The sequence below is a fragment of the Musca autumnalis genome, unplaced genomic scaffold (assembly GCF_047663935.1).
Source record: "Musca autumnalis isolate F117 unplaced genomic scaffold, ASM4766393v1 scaffold_1, whole genome shotgun sequence".
Taxonomy (NCBI): Eukaryota; Metazoa; Arthropoda; class Insecta; order Diptera; family Muscidae; genus Musca; species Musca autumnalis.
This window is the reverse complement of record NW_027411644.1, coordinates 186,472,106-186,491,786: the sequence shown is the minus strand read 5'-3', so window position 1 is coordinate 186,491,786 and position 19,681 is coordinate 186,472,106. Positions and strand designations below refer to the sequence as shown.

Genomic DNA, 19,681 nt, shown 5'->3' with positions numbered 1-19,681 from the left:
CCTCCATATCTTAATCATCCACTCCAATAGTAATCTTAATTCCAAATTTCAGGTTTCCATCTATCCGTTCACCCAAATCAAAGTTGTACCAAATTTACTACTGCTTAGTACTTTTCGTTCGCATAAGTACGAATTTCCAAAACTACCCCAATCCTATACTCAAACAGTAAGCATTATTCCTAATTTTAGGTTTCCAGCTTTATCCGTTCACACAAATCCAAATTGTACCAAATTTAGTACTTTTCGTACACATAAGCACGAATTGCCAAAATTGTCTCCATAACTCAATCCTACTCCTCAACAGTAATCTTAATTCGAAATTTCCGGATTCCACCTCTATACATTCACCCAAATCCAAATTTAGCACTATTTAGTACTTTTCGTACACCTAAGTACGAATTTCCAAAGCTACCTCCATATCTCAATCCTTATTCCAAATTTCAGGTTTCCAACTCTATCCGTTCATCCATATCCAAATTGTACCAAATTTAGTACCATTTAGTACTTTTCGTACACATAAGTAAGTTTTTTCAAAACGACCCTCATTTCGTTTTCAACAGTAATCTGAATTCCAAATTTCAGGTTTCCAGCTCTATCCGTTCACCCAAATACAAATTGTACTAAATTTAGTAGCATTTAGTACTTTTCGTACGAGTGCGTACCATTTCCATTTTTAAACAACACTTTCCAACCTTGTTTTCCAAATTTCAAGATTGTAGCTATACCCGATCAAAATATACAATTGGTACTAAATTTGGTAAATTTTAGTACACTTAGACGTCGAATTTCCAAAAACCCTTTAGTACATATTTCTACCATTCCATCAGTGACCCTCATGCAAAATTTCAGTATTCTAACTCTTCCCGTTTGTCTAATACAAAAGGGGACCATATTTAGTACCTTTTAGTACTTTTCGTACCCTTCTAGTTCGAATTTACAAAAACCCGGCCTTATCGCACTCTTACACGCCAACAGCAACACACACTTTCAATTTCAGGTTTCTAGCTTCAGCGGTTTCGTCTGGGCGATGATCTGTGAGTCACTCAGTAACTCAGTCACCACTAAGCTCTTTTATATAATAGATTTGCGTTGCTAACAAAATTATGAAAGTTCACTTTGGCCGATAGAATATCAGTGCAATGCCAAGATATTGTCCCCTCCTTGTAAACTATCGCAGAACAATGCTATAACAACGGTATAAGTCTCTTTTCATCGCTCATAAATTCGTATCCAGCTTACTGCGTCATATCAATGCAGCTTACCACCTTGCGAAAGACTGAAAGACTGAAGAAAGGGTAAATACACTTTGATACGACCAAAAATGTGCCTCATCGAAATAACGGTTTCAAACCCCAAGTGTGTTTGGACGAAATTAGTTTCAGACAATTTGGAGTCGATTTAACACGATAACTCTCGAACGGATCAACCGATTCGAACCAAATTTTGGGTATGTTCACCAAACTTAGTTTAAGTTTGAAGATGGGCTATATCCGTCCACTCCTTTGTGTACCTCCCCTACAATAGTTCAATATTTGTCTGTAAAATGTTGTGAACGATAATTCTCGAAGGTAGCAATCGATTTGGTCCAAACTTTACACATCGTACTATCCTTCTAGATATAGATCGGGTACGAATATGGACTATATCGATCCACTCCTTCGGGTACCTCCCACACAAAATTCGGATAAAGTGAAGATTAAGAGCTCCTCTCGGATCATTTTGAAACTATCAAACGATAGTTGTTCATGACATCTGTCATCTGGCCTAGATCATGAAGATTCATAACATGATCCATAACATGACTGGATGCAGGGGTCCTATCCAATTTATGGTGATTAGGATGACTCATACGGTAACACCCGAGCAAGTACTGCAACGAAAGCATGCCATTGTGTTGATGTACTGGAAAAATGTTTATCTCCTCATGTAGTTGGTCCACTGAAGACAAGAGGAGGCACCCTGCTGCAGTTCTTAGGTTTGAACAGTTTTCCATGGCGTTGCACTTATATCGGTAGGTTTCTTTATGTGCACCCCAAGTGCAACTGGCTATGGGCTTGAGGACCTTGTTCTTACTTCTCAGCTCCTCGCAGATAGCTATGGCATGCGCGGACGACATGAACATGCTGTCGAATGGGACTTCTAGAATTTTGTTAGTTTGATAGATAGGATAGTGATCCGAATTCTGTTATCATCGCCCACGGCATTCAACTCTGTTCTCATCTCTGCCGTCCATGTGGTGAACAGAGTAGCCGTAGATTTAGTAACCGATATTTGCATATTCCTCAGATGGAAAAGGTGGTAAGATCAGTCAAATATGAGTTCAGCCTTTCGCAAATGATATCAAGGAAGGTACCTGATGCCAAGATCGTACAATCATCCGTATACGTTACGATCTCAATACCGTCTGGAGGGGGCGAAATACAAGAAAAGTAGATAGTAAACAGTTCCGCAGATATCAACCTGCCTTGGAGAACTCCCTGTTTCACTTTACGGGGCTTGGACTTCCTGTTCCTGAATTTCACGTACGATTGGTGTACACACATAGAATTGATTATCCAACGTTTCAAACTTGACCGGAGGGTTGTCTGTTCGATGCTTGACAGTAGGCTGGTGGAGTCTTCGATTAATATTTGCGGAGATGGCGTGCAACGCTGTTTTCATGCTATGCTGCTTACGGAACCCATGCTGACGATAGCTATTTTTGATGCTAAGGAAGACAAAAGCCCCCAGGGTCTTTGCTCTTGGCGACGAATGCGAAATCGGTCTGTACGATTCACCTTTGCTAGAATCCTTGCCTGGCTTCAGTAGAGGGAACGCCGTGCAAATTTTCCAGACATCGGGAACGACGTGGGTGAGTAGCAACAGGTTGAGAACTTTAGTGAGGTACTCCACTCCCGACTCGTCCTGCTGTTTCAACATTACCACAGAGATTCCATCATGGTCCAATTTTTTGGATTATTTTGGCGTTCCTGATGGCATACGCAACATCATCCATTGTAAATTATTGTGGTTACTCCTCGGCAATAAGAGATCTAATGCGACGTAGTACTTTTCTCTTTGCTCTGTCACTCCCGGGTTGCTCGACAAATTGTCGATTGAAGCAACTTGCGCCCATCTTTGGATCAGTCAGCATAACGTCATGTTGAAACTCTTCAGACGATTTTATCACTTGTTCCGCTTATGCTCACCGACCAACCTGTTAACTTCCAGTGTCAGCTCCTGACTCTGGGGTCACACGACGATGCTCAACACGCCCTTTTCTAATCCCGTTGTCTCTGCTGGAAAATTTGGTCTCACTTCAGGTATTCGATAAGCAGGTATATGGCGAGCAGCGATGATGTCTCGGAACGACGGTTCTGCTACCCGAACATCAAAAGGGTTCGGCCGATCTCTGAAGCGGTGATTAGTGAACTCTCTGAAACTATGATAGGTGAAAGTGCGGCGTTCAGAGGTGATGAAATCTGGCGGTCTGTTGATGGAGATATTTATGGGGAGATGGTTTGCTCCAAGAGAATCGGTGGGTTGTCAGGTGACGTCATTTGTTAGACCAGGTGATACGATGATTATGTCTGGCGAACTCCCCTCTAATTCTGGTATCGGCGTCCTCGTTGACCATGCTCAGCCAACACTCTACCCTTCTGGTCGTTTACGAGGACCGAATGCTACAACTTATGATGACCATTAAATTCCCCCAAGACCAGACGGTTCACACCTGACTGCTACCTCTTATATTTCATGTACGGGTCATTAGAGCCAGTCTCAAATGATAAAATAGGAAAGCTAATCCCCAACCTCCATTTCTGGTGCCATCCTTCCTCAGTACGTTGTAACCATCACAACGCTGTAAGCGTCTGCGACTTTTCAGTGCGGTGGATTCGGATGTGACACGATCAAAACAATCCGGGATGCAGATTCCAAGACAGATACTAACATGTGTACACTAAGGTGGCAGCCGCTGGCCAAAACACGGGTGTTGTGTGGTTCCGGATTAAAGCGGTATCGAAGAACCCGCCATCGTGGGATTGACACTTTCGTAGTGGGGGCCTCTGCAATACTTTGTCCCGATATATTATCACGGCGAGGAGCAATCACCGGTCACATGCTTATCTCTCTAGGCGCTCGTAAAATATATCGTCCTAGTCTTCGGTCCTATTTGAATTTAAACTTTCCACAATTTTGGTGTGAAAAACTAAGGTGTTGAGCATACGTTTTGAAATTCATTTCATTTATAAATAAATGTTTATAAAACTTCAAAAAAAGAGCACCCACAACAATTTTCAACACAAAATCACTTAAAAATTCTGTGCAGATATTTTAGATTGTGCAACACCTGGCGGGAAAAATTTTAAATGTAATACAGCCTCTCCACCAACCTACCGAGTGAAAAAATACCCAACAAAATATTAACATATCACCAAACAAAAATATACAATAACCGTAACAATATCAAACACATATTCTAGAACACAAAAAGCGAATCAACAGAAACTAAAAGCATAATACCCAAAACTTAAAATTCCGAATTCATTTTTATGGAATAAAAAACCTGTTTGCTTAAAAAAACAGAAAAATTCGGTTTTAGGATGCACGCCAATATCACGAAAAAAGCACAAAACTATTTAGAATGGGTATCATCATTATGGGTTCACAAGTATATTCCTGTGCACGTTGGCGGTCACAGGACAAAAGGTAAAATCCATACATTCATATGTGCCGTGCCGCCCCAACAATAAGGTGCACAAACAACAAAACAAAAGACCAGTATCTATTACCAACCGTTCGTTGTCGCTAACACACGCTACCACATTGCTCCGTGATTGTTTTGTATTCCATAAAGTGTTTACGAAATGAAAAGCGTGAAAAAATATATTATTTAAGCGCATGAATGCCAATTGACAAAAAGCAACAGCAGCAGCAACAACAACACCAAATCAAATGAGAGGTAGATTGCTCATGGTGATACTACCTTTTGAAGAACAGTGGTGCAAATTCTTTATTTTTATAAATTGTAATTCAAATCATCCCATTCCCATTCATCTGATCACAACCAACCTGATTGAACCTACAAATACCGGTGTATCTAACGTTAGGAGACGACTTGTTAATTATATTTTTGTGGTCATGTAGAGTATATAGTAGCCAAAATTTTGCAATAACAAACATGGTTCACCAGGATAGAACCAAGGAGAGATTCTCGAGACGCTGATGTTGGTTGCCAAAGACTTCGAGCATGCGTTCCGTAATCCTACCGTGGAGGATTTTTCGATACCAGATTGACCCGGAACCAGCACCTCACCACCTTAGTGTACATGTTTGTATTTGTATCGTTTTTCTGTGTTGGGAGCAGCATATCCTTAAATGCCTGCTTCGAATTCTTTTGGTCCGTGCCGTTAGTCACATCCGCATCCACCACATTCAAAAATCCGTGAGATGCAATAGATGATGGGAGTGGATGCGTCTCAGGGGTTTCTCTGGTCTTATCTATGTGAGAGACTACGACAAGGACGATGTTGCTGCAGGCTGTGTGAACACAGCCCCCACACAGAAAAAAAAGCCACCCAGAAAATTTTGATTAAAAGCTTTATCACCATATTTTTGTCGAATGGCGATAAAATATTACGAATATATAGGGAAAATGTTTATCAAACATGAAAATGTAACTAAAAAGCGATCAATAAACGATTTCAAACAAATAATTTATTGAAATTTGTTTATGGTTATTAATAAATTTCTGTAGTTAAAATGGTTTTCAACGTTTGTCGCATGATCTCGCTCTCAAGAGCGAGAGAAACAAAATTTTTAGGGCATAAAGAGAGCGCTACAACAATGTGCTGTGTTTTTTTTTCTTGAGATGTGAGTGTTGCTATGTATATTTCAAAGCATGGTCACGGAATTTTTGCGGCATGAAGGGATGGAACGTTTGTGTGGCATTTGGCTTGTTCATTTGTTTGTGCTCGGGTGAAGGCTTGTATGTAAGTTTGTTACTGTTTATTGTTGCTGATTTTTATGAACCTAACAAACGAAGAGGGAAAGAAAAAACGGTACGAGTTCTCATGTTTTTTTCTGCTTGGTGGTTTAGGCAGGCAGATAAAATTGTTTTAACCATCAGTTTGGTTTATTTTGGCAGTTCCTTTAAAGCAGTCGTTCTGTGTGGATCGGTAGTGCAGAAATAAATCAATATTTGTGTGTTTTCTTAAAGTAAAGGTGCTTTCAAGTATGTAAATTAAATGGCCAATACATTTTATAATTGAATTCACGAATATGAAAAAGGATAATAAGAATATTTTATTGGACAAAGAAGCAACCGCATGTGATATTGGTAATAACATCAAAACATTTTATATATTTGAAATATATATGGATGTACTATTTCTCACATTACAGATACCCATTTTCCGCTGATGATTTTCAATGAATGAAGAAGAATGTGTTTTATTTCACAACGTTTAATGATGTTTCCTGTATTTTATATTTAAAAGTGATTTATTTATTTTCTTATATTAAAATTAATGTGTGGCACTAAATAATTATGTACTTCTGTTATTAATTATTCCATTGCGTTTTTCTTTCTTTCATCTGTTATTTTTTATGTACCTATGCGTCTGGTGTTGCTTTTGTTCTTGGCATTTCAAATAATAAATAAATACCCACCACGATTTATAAATGTGTGTATGTATCTTTTTTGTGGCGTTTGGTTTTGTATTTAACAAAAAACAACAAAATAATTGTAAATATGCATATTTTTTTATTGATTGGAAAAAATGCATTCAACAATTTTTTTAATCAAGAAAATATTTTGTTTTTATCAAGCAAAATGTGGAATATTTTGATAAATATTTTTGTCAATATGTGAAATATTTTATCAGTTCAAAATAAAAAAAATCGATAAATATTTTAATCAATATTACAATTTTATTTTATCAACATGTATTTTTACTTTGTGATCACAAAATTTTATCGAATTTTGTCAATATGACAATTTTTTTTATTGCCGGAAAATCGATCAATTTTTGGTTGAATCTTTGAATTTCTTTATCAAATGGCTACAATTTTTTTTTTTCTGTGCAGTGAGTCGTCATCACAATAAGAGACTTCCCGCAGTTCTTCCAACAGCAGTAGCACACGCAGCACTTACACCAGCCGTTGCTGTTTCGATCACTTTAAATGCATTATTTTTGCAATTTAATTGCAATGGACTCCGAGGTAAAATCGAGGAAGTAGTGGACTTCATGAGTCGGACGAATGTCATGGTCGCCGCGGTGCATTAAACCGAGCTCAACAATTACGGCAGTTTACAGCGTTGTGATACTTGCAACATACTGTGGAAGGATCGCACCAGAAGTGGAATGGGCGATTCGAGTTCCTATTGCACCAGTCTGTTCAATACAGACCTATCTTGCTTGAGCCTGGCTCTAATTACCCGTACATGGAAAGTATGGGGATATCATTCAGAGGTCCTTAGCATATACAACCCACTGTTAAATTGCTTAAATACTTCAGGTTATAAGCCCAACATTACCCTGCTTTTGGAAGGTCATAACCGTCTGCTTTTAGGGGACTTTAATGCTCATCATGAGTTGTGGCATTCGATCCTCTGCTTTGGTAATAACATTGGCTGAGCAGATTGATAGCTCTACGTTTTGCACGGTGAATGAGGAAGTCCCTACCAAAATTACTCGAGAGTTTCGCAGTACGCCTGATATAACCATTGTGTCACCTGGTCCGACAAATGACGTAACCTGGCAACCCAGGGTGAGACCCTTGGGTCAGACCATCTCGCCACAATTTGCTCCATTAGAAGACCACCCGATTTCATCATCTCTGAACGTGGCCGAGATTCAGAGAGTTCACAAATCACCGCTTCAGAGATTTACCCAGCCCTTTTGATGTTCGTGTAGCTGAATGGACATACGAAGACATCATCACTGCTGCAGCCGCTCGCCATATACCTGCTGGTCGAATACCCGAAGTGAGACCAAACTTCCCAACAGAGGCGACGGGACTAGCAAATGAGCGTGATGAGCTTCGTCGTGCCAACTCCAGTGGCCCCAGAGTCAGTGAGCTTAACAAGTTGGTCGGTGAGCATAAGCGAAACAAGTGGCAAAACATTTGAAGAGTTGCAACATTGGAGCCGGAATAAGTAAATTGTGGTCGACGGTTAAGTCCCTCTACAACCCTGGAAATAAGAATGATAGGACCTCAGTCACGTTTGTCGACGTTGCGCTAACTGATCCGAAGAGATGCGCAAGTTAATTAAATCGCCAATTTGTCGAGCACCCTGGAGTGACAGGGCGAAGAGAAGTGTACTACGACGCATTAGATTTCTTTCTGCCGAGGAGGAAACACCACAATTTACAATAGATGATGTTGCGAATGCCATCAGGAACGCAAAATTTTAGAAAGCATAGGGCACTGGGGGATTCCCCATGGTAATACTGAAACAGCTAGATGTAGAGTATCTTACTAAAATTCTCAACCTGTCGCTAGCCACTCACATCGTCCCCAAATTCGGCAAAATGGACAGTCTGATCCCCCTAATGGAGCCAGGCAAGATTATCGGCGAAGGTGAATCGTACAGACCGATTTCCATTTTGTCGCCCGTAGCAAAGCCTCTTGAGTCTTTTCTCCTTCCCTGCGTCTAATATAGCTGTCAAGCCGCCGATCATCAGCATCGGGTTTCTCTCATGATGTCATTTGTGAAATGCTGAACTACTTTTGACTGATCTTACCAACTTTTCCCCCCGAGGAATGTGCAAATATCCGCCACTTAATCTATGACCCTGTTCAACACATGGACTGCAGAGGTGAGCACTGACTTGAATGTCATGGTCGATGGTAGCAGAATTCTGACCACCAACTACCCCAAGATTCTAGGGGATACATTCGACAGCAGCATGTTGACGTCGTCCAACAGTGTTGACGTCGTATCTGCGACAAGCTGAGATGCAAGAACAAGGTCCTCCGCCGACAGCACTTGGGGTGCAGATAAATAAATCTTGTTGGCCATATATACCTAGCAAAATGTTCGATGCCAAAGATGTCATTCAATCATGGGTGCAAGTCATCTGGCATGTCATCTTTTAAGCATCTTCATCGATGAATTTTATATAACCGCTTACCACAATATATGCTATTCATTTTTGGATCCAAAACATTTCATTTACACCAATGCTTTGATAAGTCATTTCCACCAATGCTTTTGCATGTCATTTTCACCAATGCTTTGGCATGTCATTTTCACCAACCCTTTGCAATAACGTTATCATTACGACGAGAGTTTTAACAACGTTGGTTGTGATTTCGAGTCTCCGACAACATCATGCCTGCTTGCTTGCTTGCATCAAGCCTAGGCCGAACTAAGAAAAGATCTCACATTTTCTCTATTTGTTGCTTCGCACTCTGGAAAACCGGGCATTTTCATCTCCTCATCCACTTGTTTGCGCCATCTATTCCTTGGCCTGCCAATTCTGCGTGCATCGCCAAGCGGTTTGGTATTTATAAGCCTAACTTAACTATATTGATGTCGTTGTATAGCAGATACAGCTCGTGGTTCATGCGACGTCGATATTCACCGTCAACGCAGATTCCCAGCAAAATGTTCGATGACAAATCATGAGTTGAATCATGGGTGAAAGTGACATGTCATAGGTGAAAATTTAGGTGAATCACCAATGAAATTTACAAGGGAGTGACACACACTTTCACCAATTCATTGTCATAGTATTTTGCTCCAGTTCATTGTCATAGCATCTTGCACCAGTTCATTGTCATGGCATTTTGCACCAGTTCATTGTCATGGCTTCTTGCACCCATGCTTTGGATCCGGATTTTCGCCAATCAGAAATAAAATTTGTAATCTATCTATATATATATAAAATTCTCCTGTCACGGTGTTCGGCTTTGAACTCCTCCGAAACGGCTGGACCGAATTTGATGAAATTTTGTATATGGAATTTGTAGGTATGAGAATAGGTTTTTAACTACTTTTTATAGTGGTCAGTGGAGTGACCAGAGTACCTCCCACACAAATTTTTTTAATAAAACGTGAAATCGAAGATGTTTTTCAACCTATTGTTTAAAAATTGTTTGCAATGCTATGGTAATTATTGCCCTGACCCTGAATGGTCATCGCGGAAGTGAAATATCGCGGTCCAGAATATTTTTTTTTTTTCAAAAATGTATAATTGCAGGTAATATCCTTAATGTTAGTACGCGTGTCTTTAAAAGCGCTATAAACATTGGTTTCAATAAGTTAGACATTGCGGTCAACTTCACAATTTTCACAGTAAAATTCCGATAATTTGAAATGGCACTTGACCAAAATTCCAAAACAATCGATTGGGAAATCAGCCAAAGTTCTTCAAAATATCGAAATAACAGCTTTCAATGCAAATTCTCATAGTATAACGGGAAGAAGTGGTCTCGGGTGACCTCCCCCACAGCTGTTTTGACCATTGGTAAACATGACATTGATAATTGTGGTCTACATCATTAGTTGTTGTGTTGGTAGTAGAAATCCGTTGTAGAAAAAAGTTGTAGTTGTAAATGTTTATACCGGGACCTCAAAAACGGGGCAGCAACGCGGACCGGGTCAGCTAGTAAAATTGTGTAATTTGTTGAATTAATAAGAATACAATGCACAGATGATTTGTATAGCCAGATGTTATTTTTCTTTATTTTGTATGTAATTTTAAAAATTATATATTATATTAATCTGCAATATCATATTTATCTCTTCCGATGGCTGCAAGATATTTCTTTCAACTTGGGGTTCCGTTTTTCCAATATTCGATAAATTATGTGTCAATCTCTCAACCAAGCTCATCATTTGAGAAATCTAGTATAAATTTGAATTCTATTATGTTATTTCAAAAGAAAAAACTTATCCTGTAATAGTTACCATGTTGTGGTCTCTTTTATACTTATTTTACCGATCTTCTACTTTGCTTCTCTAATTTTGGATGCCATGTTTTGTGATATCATATTCAATTTGGCCTTTCCATTGGAGTTTTGTTCTTCTTTCGGGTCGCAGGTTTCCAAACACAAAATATATTTTTCTTTTGTTTTATATCAACATACATTGTATTTTTAATTAAAATATATAAATGTTGCCACTATCGATCACTTTCATCTGACTTTTTTCATTTTAACAATTACTTCTGCAAGTACACAATTATTCGGGTACATGAGTATTTGATAATTTATTGTGCGGGTACTTATCAATTTATTTAAACTCATGACAATATTATGGCAAATATCGGATCTTTCACCAATTCAATTTCACTCATGAAAATTCGATGAAAAAGATCGGATCTTTCACAACTTCAATTACACTCATGAAAATTCGAAGAAAAGGATCGGATCTTTCACGACTTCAATTGCACTCATGAAAATTCGATGAAAAGGATCGGATCTTTCACAACTCCTTTCGCACTCATGCAAAAGAACCAGTGAAATCATGATTTCACATGGAATCACTTCCATTTAATTTTGCTGGGTTGGTCCGTAGATCTTTCGAAGAATTTTTCTTTCACACACATCAAGCACTGCCATGTCTACTTGCGCAAGTACCCAGGCTTCGAAGCCATACATCACCACGGGTATTATCAGTGTTTTGTAGAGTGTTATTTTTGTTTGACGAGATGTTGCTTTGTTTTTAAACTGCTTACTTAAACCAAAGTAGGATCTGTTGGCCAATACAATACTTCTTTTTATTTCACAACTGATGTGGTTTGTTGTGTTTACGGAGGTGCCGAGGTACACGAAGTCATTTAATACCTCAAAATTATATGAACCAACTTCCACAGTTGGTCCGAGCTCAATGGACGCATTGCGCGTCGACACCATCAACTTGGTCTTCTTACCGTTTACGCCAGACCCTCTTTACAGATTCTCCTTTGATCTTCATAAAAGTATTAGTTACTTCTTTTACTGATCGTCCCATGATGTCCATATCATCAGCATAAGCAAGTAACATGTGACTATTGGTGTAGATTGTGCCACTTCTTTTGACGTTTGCCTCTCGTATAACCTTTTCTAGCAGGATGTTGAAGAGGTCACACGAAAGGCTGTCTCCTTGTCTGAAACCTCTTTTGGTACCAAACTCTTCGGAGAGGTTCTTTCCTATTTTAACTGAGGACCTCGTGTCAGTTAAAGTCATTTTACAAAGCTGGATGAGCTTTGCGGGGATACCAAATTCAGACATGGCTTGGAATACCTTTGAACGCAGCGGACTGTCGAAGGCTGCTTTATAATCGACAAAAAGGTGGTAGGCGTCGATCTGCATCTCTTGGGTCTTCTCCAGAATTTGCCGCAGGGTAAATATCTGGTCAATGGTGGACTTGCCAGGTCTAAAGCCGCGTTGGTATGGTCCAATTATCTCGTTGACCATAAGCTTTCGTAGTTCGCACAATACCCCCGACACGATCTTGTAGGCAATAGGGAGTAGGCTTATGCTCCTATAGTTGGAGCATACAGTCTTATCTCCCTTCTTGTGGACGGGACACAGTATACTCAGGTTCCAATCGTGGGGTACTCATTCTTCTTGCCAGATGGCGCTAACTAGCTGATGAATACACCTTATCAGCGTGTCGCCTCCGGTTTTGAAAAGCTCGGTATACATTCAATAGCATCTTCTGGGATTGGGTCTGGGGTATCTTCGTCGTCTTCGCTGCTATTGGATACCAACAGTTTTAAAAAATGTTCTTTCCATATCCTGAGCACACTATCTGTATCAGTTACCAAATTACCACGCAGATCTCAACAGAAGGATGTGTCTGTACCAAAGCCATCAGTTTGATGCTTGACTCTTTGGTAGAATTTTCAGACTTCATTCTGGTTCCTATACATCTCGATTTTTTCAACTCCCGCTTTTCCATCTCTCTCATTTTCCTGCCAAAAAGACGTTTCTCCTCTCTCCTTTTCTCCCGATATCTCCCTCGTGCGCTACGCGTTTCTACGGATTGTAAAGTAGCCCTATATGCCGGATTTTTCTCGACACTCCTGATCATACAATGGCTTTCTTGGTAGAGGTCTCTGGTATCCTAGTATGGATTTTGCGGCTGTTTGCATGGAGTGGGCAATACTTTGCCATTGCGCTGATATGTTAGTGGGATGAGAAGTGCATTGATTAAGCAGTTGGGCTAGTTGAGTGGAATATGCTGTGGCTATCTGTTGTGATTGCAGCTTACCGATGTCTAACTTTCGTGTTGTGTCTGTCCGTACTCTTTTTGCTACGTTTAACCGGGTGCGTACCTTTTCTGCAACAAGGTAGTGGTCCGAGTCTATGTTTGCTCCTCGGAACGAACGCACATCCAACACGCTCGATGAATGTCTTCCATCTATCACAACGTGATCAATTTGATTTCTTGTTTTCTGATCTGGAGGCAGCCAGATGCCCTTATGATGTCGAGATGTTGAAATCTGGTGCTGCTAACTACCATGTTTTTTGCCGCTGTGAAGTCTATCAGCCTGTGAAGACTGAATTTTCCGACTGTTGGGCCAAAGCTATTTTCCTTTCCAATTTTGGCACTCAAATCGAATAGAATAATTTTAATGTCATGGGCAAATCATATGTTTCTTCTAAGGGCTCATAAAATATATCTTTGGTCAGTTCGTCCTCGTCTTCAGTGGGAACATGAGCGCAAATAAAGCTGATGTTGAAGAATTTTTCTTCTATACAAATTGTAGGAAGTCTTTCATTCACTGGTGTGAAGCTGGAGACCAGGTATTTTAACCTCCGACCAACTACAAATCCGCAACCAAACTCATGCTTTATGTCATGGCAGCTATAATATAGTGCGTCACCTTTAGGTGTTGTTGTGACGCCTTTCCCATTCCATCGTATTTCCTATATGGCCGTAATGTAACACCTTGGAACAATGTTCCATTTTTACAGAATAATACCCCATTGTGTATTCTTTCAGCCCATATATACTTTCTTAAATTTTTTGAAATTACGTGGGTAAAAAAATTGTGTTTTTCCATACCGTTTTCAATATAAATTATAGTTTTTTTTACAAAAATTAAAATTTTTAATAAATGAGTTTTTTAAAAGTTTTATGAAAACCCAAGGAGTATTTTTTCTAATTTTTGAAAACAAATTAAAAAAAAATATCCAAAAAAATTGTTTTCTAATTTTTTGTAATTTTATGGTTTGTTTATAGGTGTTTGACCTTTTCAAATAGTTTGAACTTATGAAAAACTCAAAAAACTCATATTTTGATGCAAAGTATGAAAAAAAACTCAAATTTTTAATTTTGTCCTTGAATTCCTCTGCAACTACTAGGCCGAATTCGAATGTTTGTAATGCATCGGAAGGCTGATTATGTTATCTGTTGAACAAAAAAAAATTGACCAGGAAAAAACGATTCTGATCCACTGTGCGACGCCAGTGTGGTCCGCGAATAAAAGTGCAACACGATGGAAAAATATTCAAACCTGTCAGAACACCGCCCTGCGAACTGCAACAGGGTGACATGAGGCAGATATATTCTTCCAGTACAGTAATGAAATGCTATCGTTGCATATGCCATCCAGGCATATCAGGTGGGACCTTCGTTACAAAAAAGAACCGCTAGATAAACAAGCCTATCAAGCAGGTTTAAATAGCAATCACACATATGCAGTCGCAGATGCCATAATTAACAATTGTGTGAATTCAGTCTTCGGAGAACATCCCCATCTATCGCTGCTGAGAAGCGTCAGCTTCACGACAAGTCACAGTAGTTTTGGCTCAACTACGCTCATGTAGGGCAAGGATCGATGACACCGTGCAAAACATTCACCCAGTATGCGACACAGGCTCTCATGTGTAATGTTCAGTAATCTCCAAATGAAAATTTGTTGTTGTAAGGATGGACATCCTCAACGAGTCTATACCATACTAAACTGAACACAAGGATATGTTGGTCGAATAACTGTGTGGACTAAATTCGAGAACCATCAGACGAGTGGGAGCCATTGGTTCTGCTAGCTTACAGCCGACTGGGGGGGTTCATGTCTGTTTTGGATCTCTAAGTCATATCCTTCAAACATAAACAAAGAAGATTATTATAGACTCCCGAGATTGTATGCAAAGAAAAATAAGTTTGGATGGATGTATACTTTTCTGGCCAACGATTATACCCCTGTTGGTCCAGATCAAAACAAAGAAGATCTGTATGTCAATCCTAGATATCTATAAAAAAAGCTCCTGATGTTAGTCGGAGCTCAGCCTCTTGACCCTTACCCTGCCATGGCCTCAATGGCAACATATTGTTGAGACCCCTAAAGCGATATTTTCCCCCCTAGCCTACCTCACCACAGTAAAGAAAAGATTTTTTAGTTTACAGTTCCATCTTGTTAGTTAATCCAAGATATATTTAAACAAAATTACTTCATCAAAGGATATAAGTTGAACAAGTATTCAAAGAAGCCGAATATATATGACTACATAAAAGTACAATTTATAGTTCATTTTACGACTGTTCTGTAGAACAACAATACTATAACTTAATAAGCTAAATTTGTCTCAAAACAAGATTTTAAATATTAAACAAGGGACATGGAAAAATCTCAAATTTAAATTGCAAAATATTTGGAGATTGCCTATAACTCCTTTCCTGGAACAAAGTGGGAATGTTTAAATAAGGATCTTGAAATTATTATCGAAATTCAATTAATCAAACAAAACTACATAATATACAGATTTTGCAGATCATAGATTTGAAAGGAATTCCTATTTTGTTCAAAGAAGAGAGCCATATGATCAATCCTATATAAATTTGATAGTGAAAGGGATCTTTGTCCTTTGTAATTTTAGGTAACAATTTATAGCTTATTTGGCTAACAGCCAATAATATATGAATAATATGAAGAATAATATGAATAATAATATATGAAATAGAAGTTTGAATGGAGTGGTAATGCATTTATGCTTACATTTCGTGAGGTATTCGAAACAATCAATCTACTCTTATAGATTTGGAAAGGATTTATGCGACCATAAAAGTCTAATAAGGATAATAATAAAAGTGTAATTTTATTGGAGTAGATTGATCCTTTGATTACCTGGCTTCAACAAGGACACATATGCAAATAATTTTTTTGTTTTTATGAAACTCACTATTTTTACCAGGGTCTTTCTTCCTGGTGCTTTCAATTCAGCATCCTTTGGAACCACATTCAGGATAATCGCCGAGGCCTCGATGATGAACATGTATGTGTGTTGCTGTTTAATGATGGTGTGTGTTTGTAGATTTCGCTGCAGGACTTTAGAAATAAGCATTAAGATTAAATTGTTTGCATATGTTTAGGGGTATTTATATCTGATACTTCTGGTTTTACTTAAAAACTTATCTGACTGTTATTTTAAATATAAATTATATTAAATCCGCTGGTGTGGGGATTTGAACCCCAGCCTCTAGGTTGCAACGACGACTTTACGTTTTGCAGCGCCCACTTACTCTCTGGGCTACTAGCAGGTGTTGGAAATCGACAGCTAGAACAGTATTTTACAGTGCTCTCATCTAATTAAAGGGAATTTACCAAGTCTGGCGGCCACAGGTTAGTTGGAGTGGCCACATTATACGATCATCTATTTTTAGAACAAGATTTGTTAAAGATGCTGGTGTACAACAGATGGGGTTGAAACACTTGTAATCTCGCACAATATACGAATTTGGCCACAATTAATATGAACACTGCAAATGGAGGTTGGTAACAAAGTCCGGTGGTTTTTTATGGCAAAATAGGGAAATCACATCAATCGGAAAGGCTATCTTCTAACTTGTTACCACAACAACAATAGTGGCCGGAATTCTAACGCACTCCACATCAACGACAATGCAATCAGTTGCCGCCAGGGAATATACAATGGTAGGCAAATCTAAAGGGATATAAACTACGTTTGCATCAACCTTACAAAATTATTCATGTCACTTCTTACCTTATTATGATTGACTCTTACGATTGAAATAAGTTTTAGTATAAATTTCGCTTGGATCAGATGTAGCCAATACTGCCGTCGGCTAATAACATTTTACGTAAAAACGTAATGGACACCAAATCTCACTAAAATCACCCGAGTTTATTTTGCAGGTGAATGATTTTCGTACAATAGAATATTGAGTGCAACACCAGAATTCAGGATTCAAAATATTTTTGTGGATTTATAATCGCACTTAGATGAAGGCACTGCTGACACTTTTTGAAATTCTTTAACTTTGCAAATATTAAACACAAGTTTGACTATTAAATACGTGTTGACTTTGGCAGATCAAGGAAGCGAAAGAACAATGAGTATTATTTTTGGAATTGTGGGAGTAGAGATCTTACATGACATTGATTTTTCACCACTAATAATACATATGTATATTTAGGAACTTGACGATAATACTCACAAATAGTGATATCTTACATTTACACGACCGTTACTTACTACTACATACCTTGCGAACGAGCTTAGCTCCGCCCACTATCCGAAGACTCTGAGACCGTAAAAAGAGAATATGTTTTTAACGGAAAAAATAAGAAGAAAAAAAAAAAACATTGGTCCGGCCCGTGATCGAACCGCGGTCCTTCCGATTGTTAAACCAGCACTCTTCCTCTGAGCTATTAAAGTAGTTGGCAACCTGTTGTCTAATTACTGACTTGTACGGTTTGAATGAAGTGAGTGAATGAGACTTCGCATGTCTTTACATTTTCTAGTGGGGACATTTGGAGAGTTTTTGCAAATAAGAAGAAGAATTCTTATTTTTGCTAAAAATAGCAAACATATCATAGCAAACAATTTCGTTAACGCAAGGATATTCGGTATGTGGAGATATTCGGTGTACATAATTTCCCACAAAACCGAGTAATATCGATCTTTGTATTACGATATTAATCGGAATAAGAAGAAATTATGTCCTTATATCTTTGGCATGGAAAGTTCCTACCAGTTTGCCTTCTAGGTCTTCTAATTCATAATATACGTTACCTACCCTTTTTCTTACTTTAGCCGGCAAGAAAACGGGAGCCAGTTTGGCGTTAAACTTTTTTTCCGCGTTGCTTTGGGCAAAGTTTCGCCGGAATACATTTTGACCGACGGAATAAGTTATGGACCGAGTTCGCAAGTTGTACTGGTCTCTGTTATTTTCATAAGCTTTTGCGATATTGTTTCTTATTTCTTTCCGAATGATTTGTAGGTTGTCTTCTCTATTCATGTAAAAGCTGGGTTCGTCAATGGCTTGAATATTTTTTAAAAGGGCATAAGTCTCTCCATGGGTAATCATGTTAAACCCAAAGAGGGCAAAATAGGGAGAGCATTTAATTGATTGGTGGAGGGAATTTCTTAGGGAACAGCTGATATGGGATAGGTGTTCGTCCCAGAGTCGCTGATCACTTTTAAGATAAGCTCGAATACTGGCTATAATTGATCGGTTCACGCGCTCAGACGCGTTAGCCTGTGGCGAATATAGAGCGGTGTATACATGTCTGATTCCGAACTTAGTTAAAAAGGTGTTGAATTCATTACATTTAAATTGGGTACCATTGTCACTGACAATCTCTTCTGGTACACCAAATGAATGGAAAATGTTCTTGAGCAAGAATTCTCGTATTGGCACTGAGGTAAATTTCTTAATAGGGCATAGCCAGTGATATTTTGTCAAATGGTCGAGGACAATCAAAAGGCCAATATATCCATTTTTGGACCGTGGATAAGGACCTAGTAGGTCCACATACAATCTTTGGAAAGGTCTGATTGTTTGGGTTGGCTTTCCCATTTCGGGCTTAAGAATGTAATTAGGATGTTTGGAAGTCTTACATGTTTCGCATGTTCGAATGTATTCCCGAACATCGGACACCATACCTGGCCAGAAAAAATGTCGTCGTATAAGTTCCAATGTTTTTCCCATACCTCCGTGGGAAGCTATAGGACTATTATGGAACCTCACTATTAATGACCGTCGCATTCTCTCAGGAATCCACAACTTCCAGGCAGAAATTTCTTCCCCAGGACTACCGGTATAATGCTCGGTCCTAATATATACAAATTTGTCAACGACTTTAATATCAGGATATGTTGAGGGATTATCCTTTATCTTAGTTATTAATGCCTGATAGTCCTGGTCCTCAAAACAAGGGGAATTCAATTCAATTTCGGGGTCAATATGTTCTAGGGCAGATATCTCATCGGCAGGTATCCTGGACAAGGCATCGGGTACGACGTGATCCTTGCCCTTTCTATGGCTAATCGTAAATTTATAGGGCTGCAGTTTGAAAACCCACCTAGCTAGTCGGCCTGTCAGGTCGGGTTGTTTCATTAGCCATAGAAGGGACGAGTGATCTGTTACGACCTCGAAATCCTGCAATTCCAGGTAACACCGGAATTTTTTGATGGCCTCTATAGCAGCTAGACACTCCCGCTCCGTTACGCTATAGTTCCTTTGGGCGGTGTTCAACTTTTTGGACATAAATGCAATTGGGCGTTCATTTCCCTCTGTGTCTAGCTGTACTAAGACTGCCCCGATGCCATAATCCGAGGCGTCACAGTGTAGATAGAATTTTCTTGTGAAGTCGGGGTTTGACAAAACGGGTGCAGTAGTAAGTAAGGTTTTGATGGTCTCAAATGACCTTTGGGCCTCAGGAGTCCATTTAAATTTCGTTTTAGTTGACAGGGTTTCGGAGATGGGGAAGGTTATCGAGGAAAAGTTCTCGA

General features: G+C 39.0%; 1 long non-coding RNA gene across 1 annotated transcript; it reads right to left on the bottom strand.

Annotated features, from left to right (window-relative positions):
• Window positions 1-16,320: 16,320 nt before the first annotated feature.
• On the bottom strand, window positions 16,321-17,275 carry LOC141388817 (uncharacterized). The gene is made up of 2 exons (XR_012408940.1): window positions 16,928-17,275; window positions 16,321-16,867 (listed from the first exon to the last, which is right to left on the bottom strand). It is a non-coding gene; the product is annotated as an uncharacterized lncRNA (long non-coding RNA).
• Window positions 17,276-19,681: the final 2,406 nt, after the last annotated feature.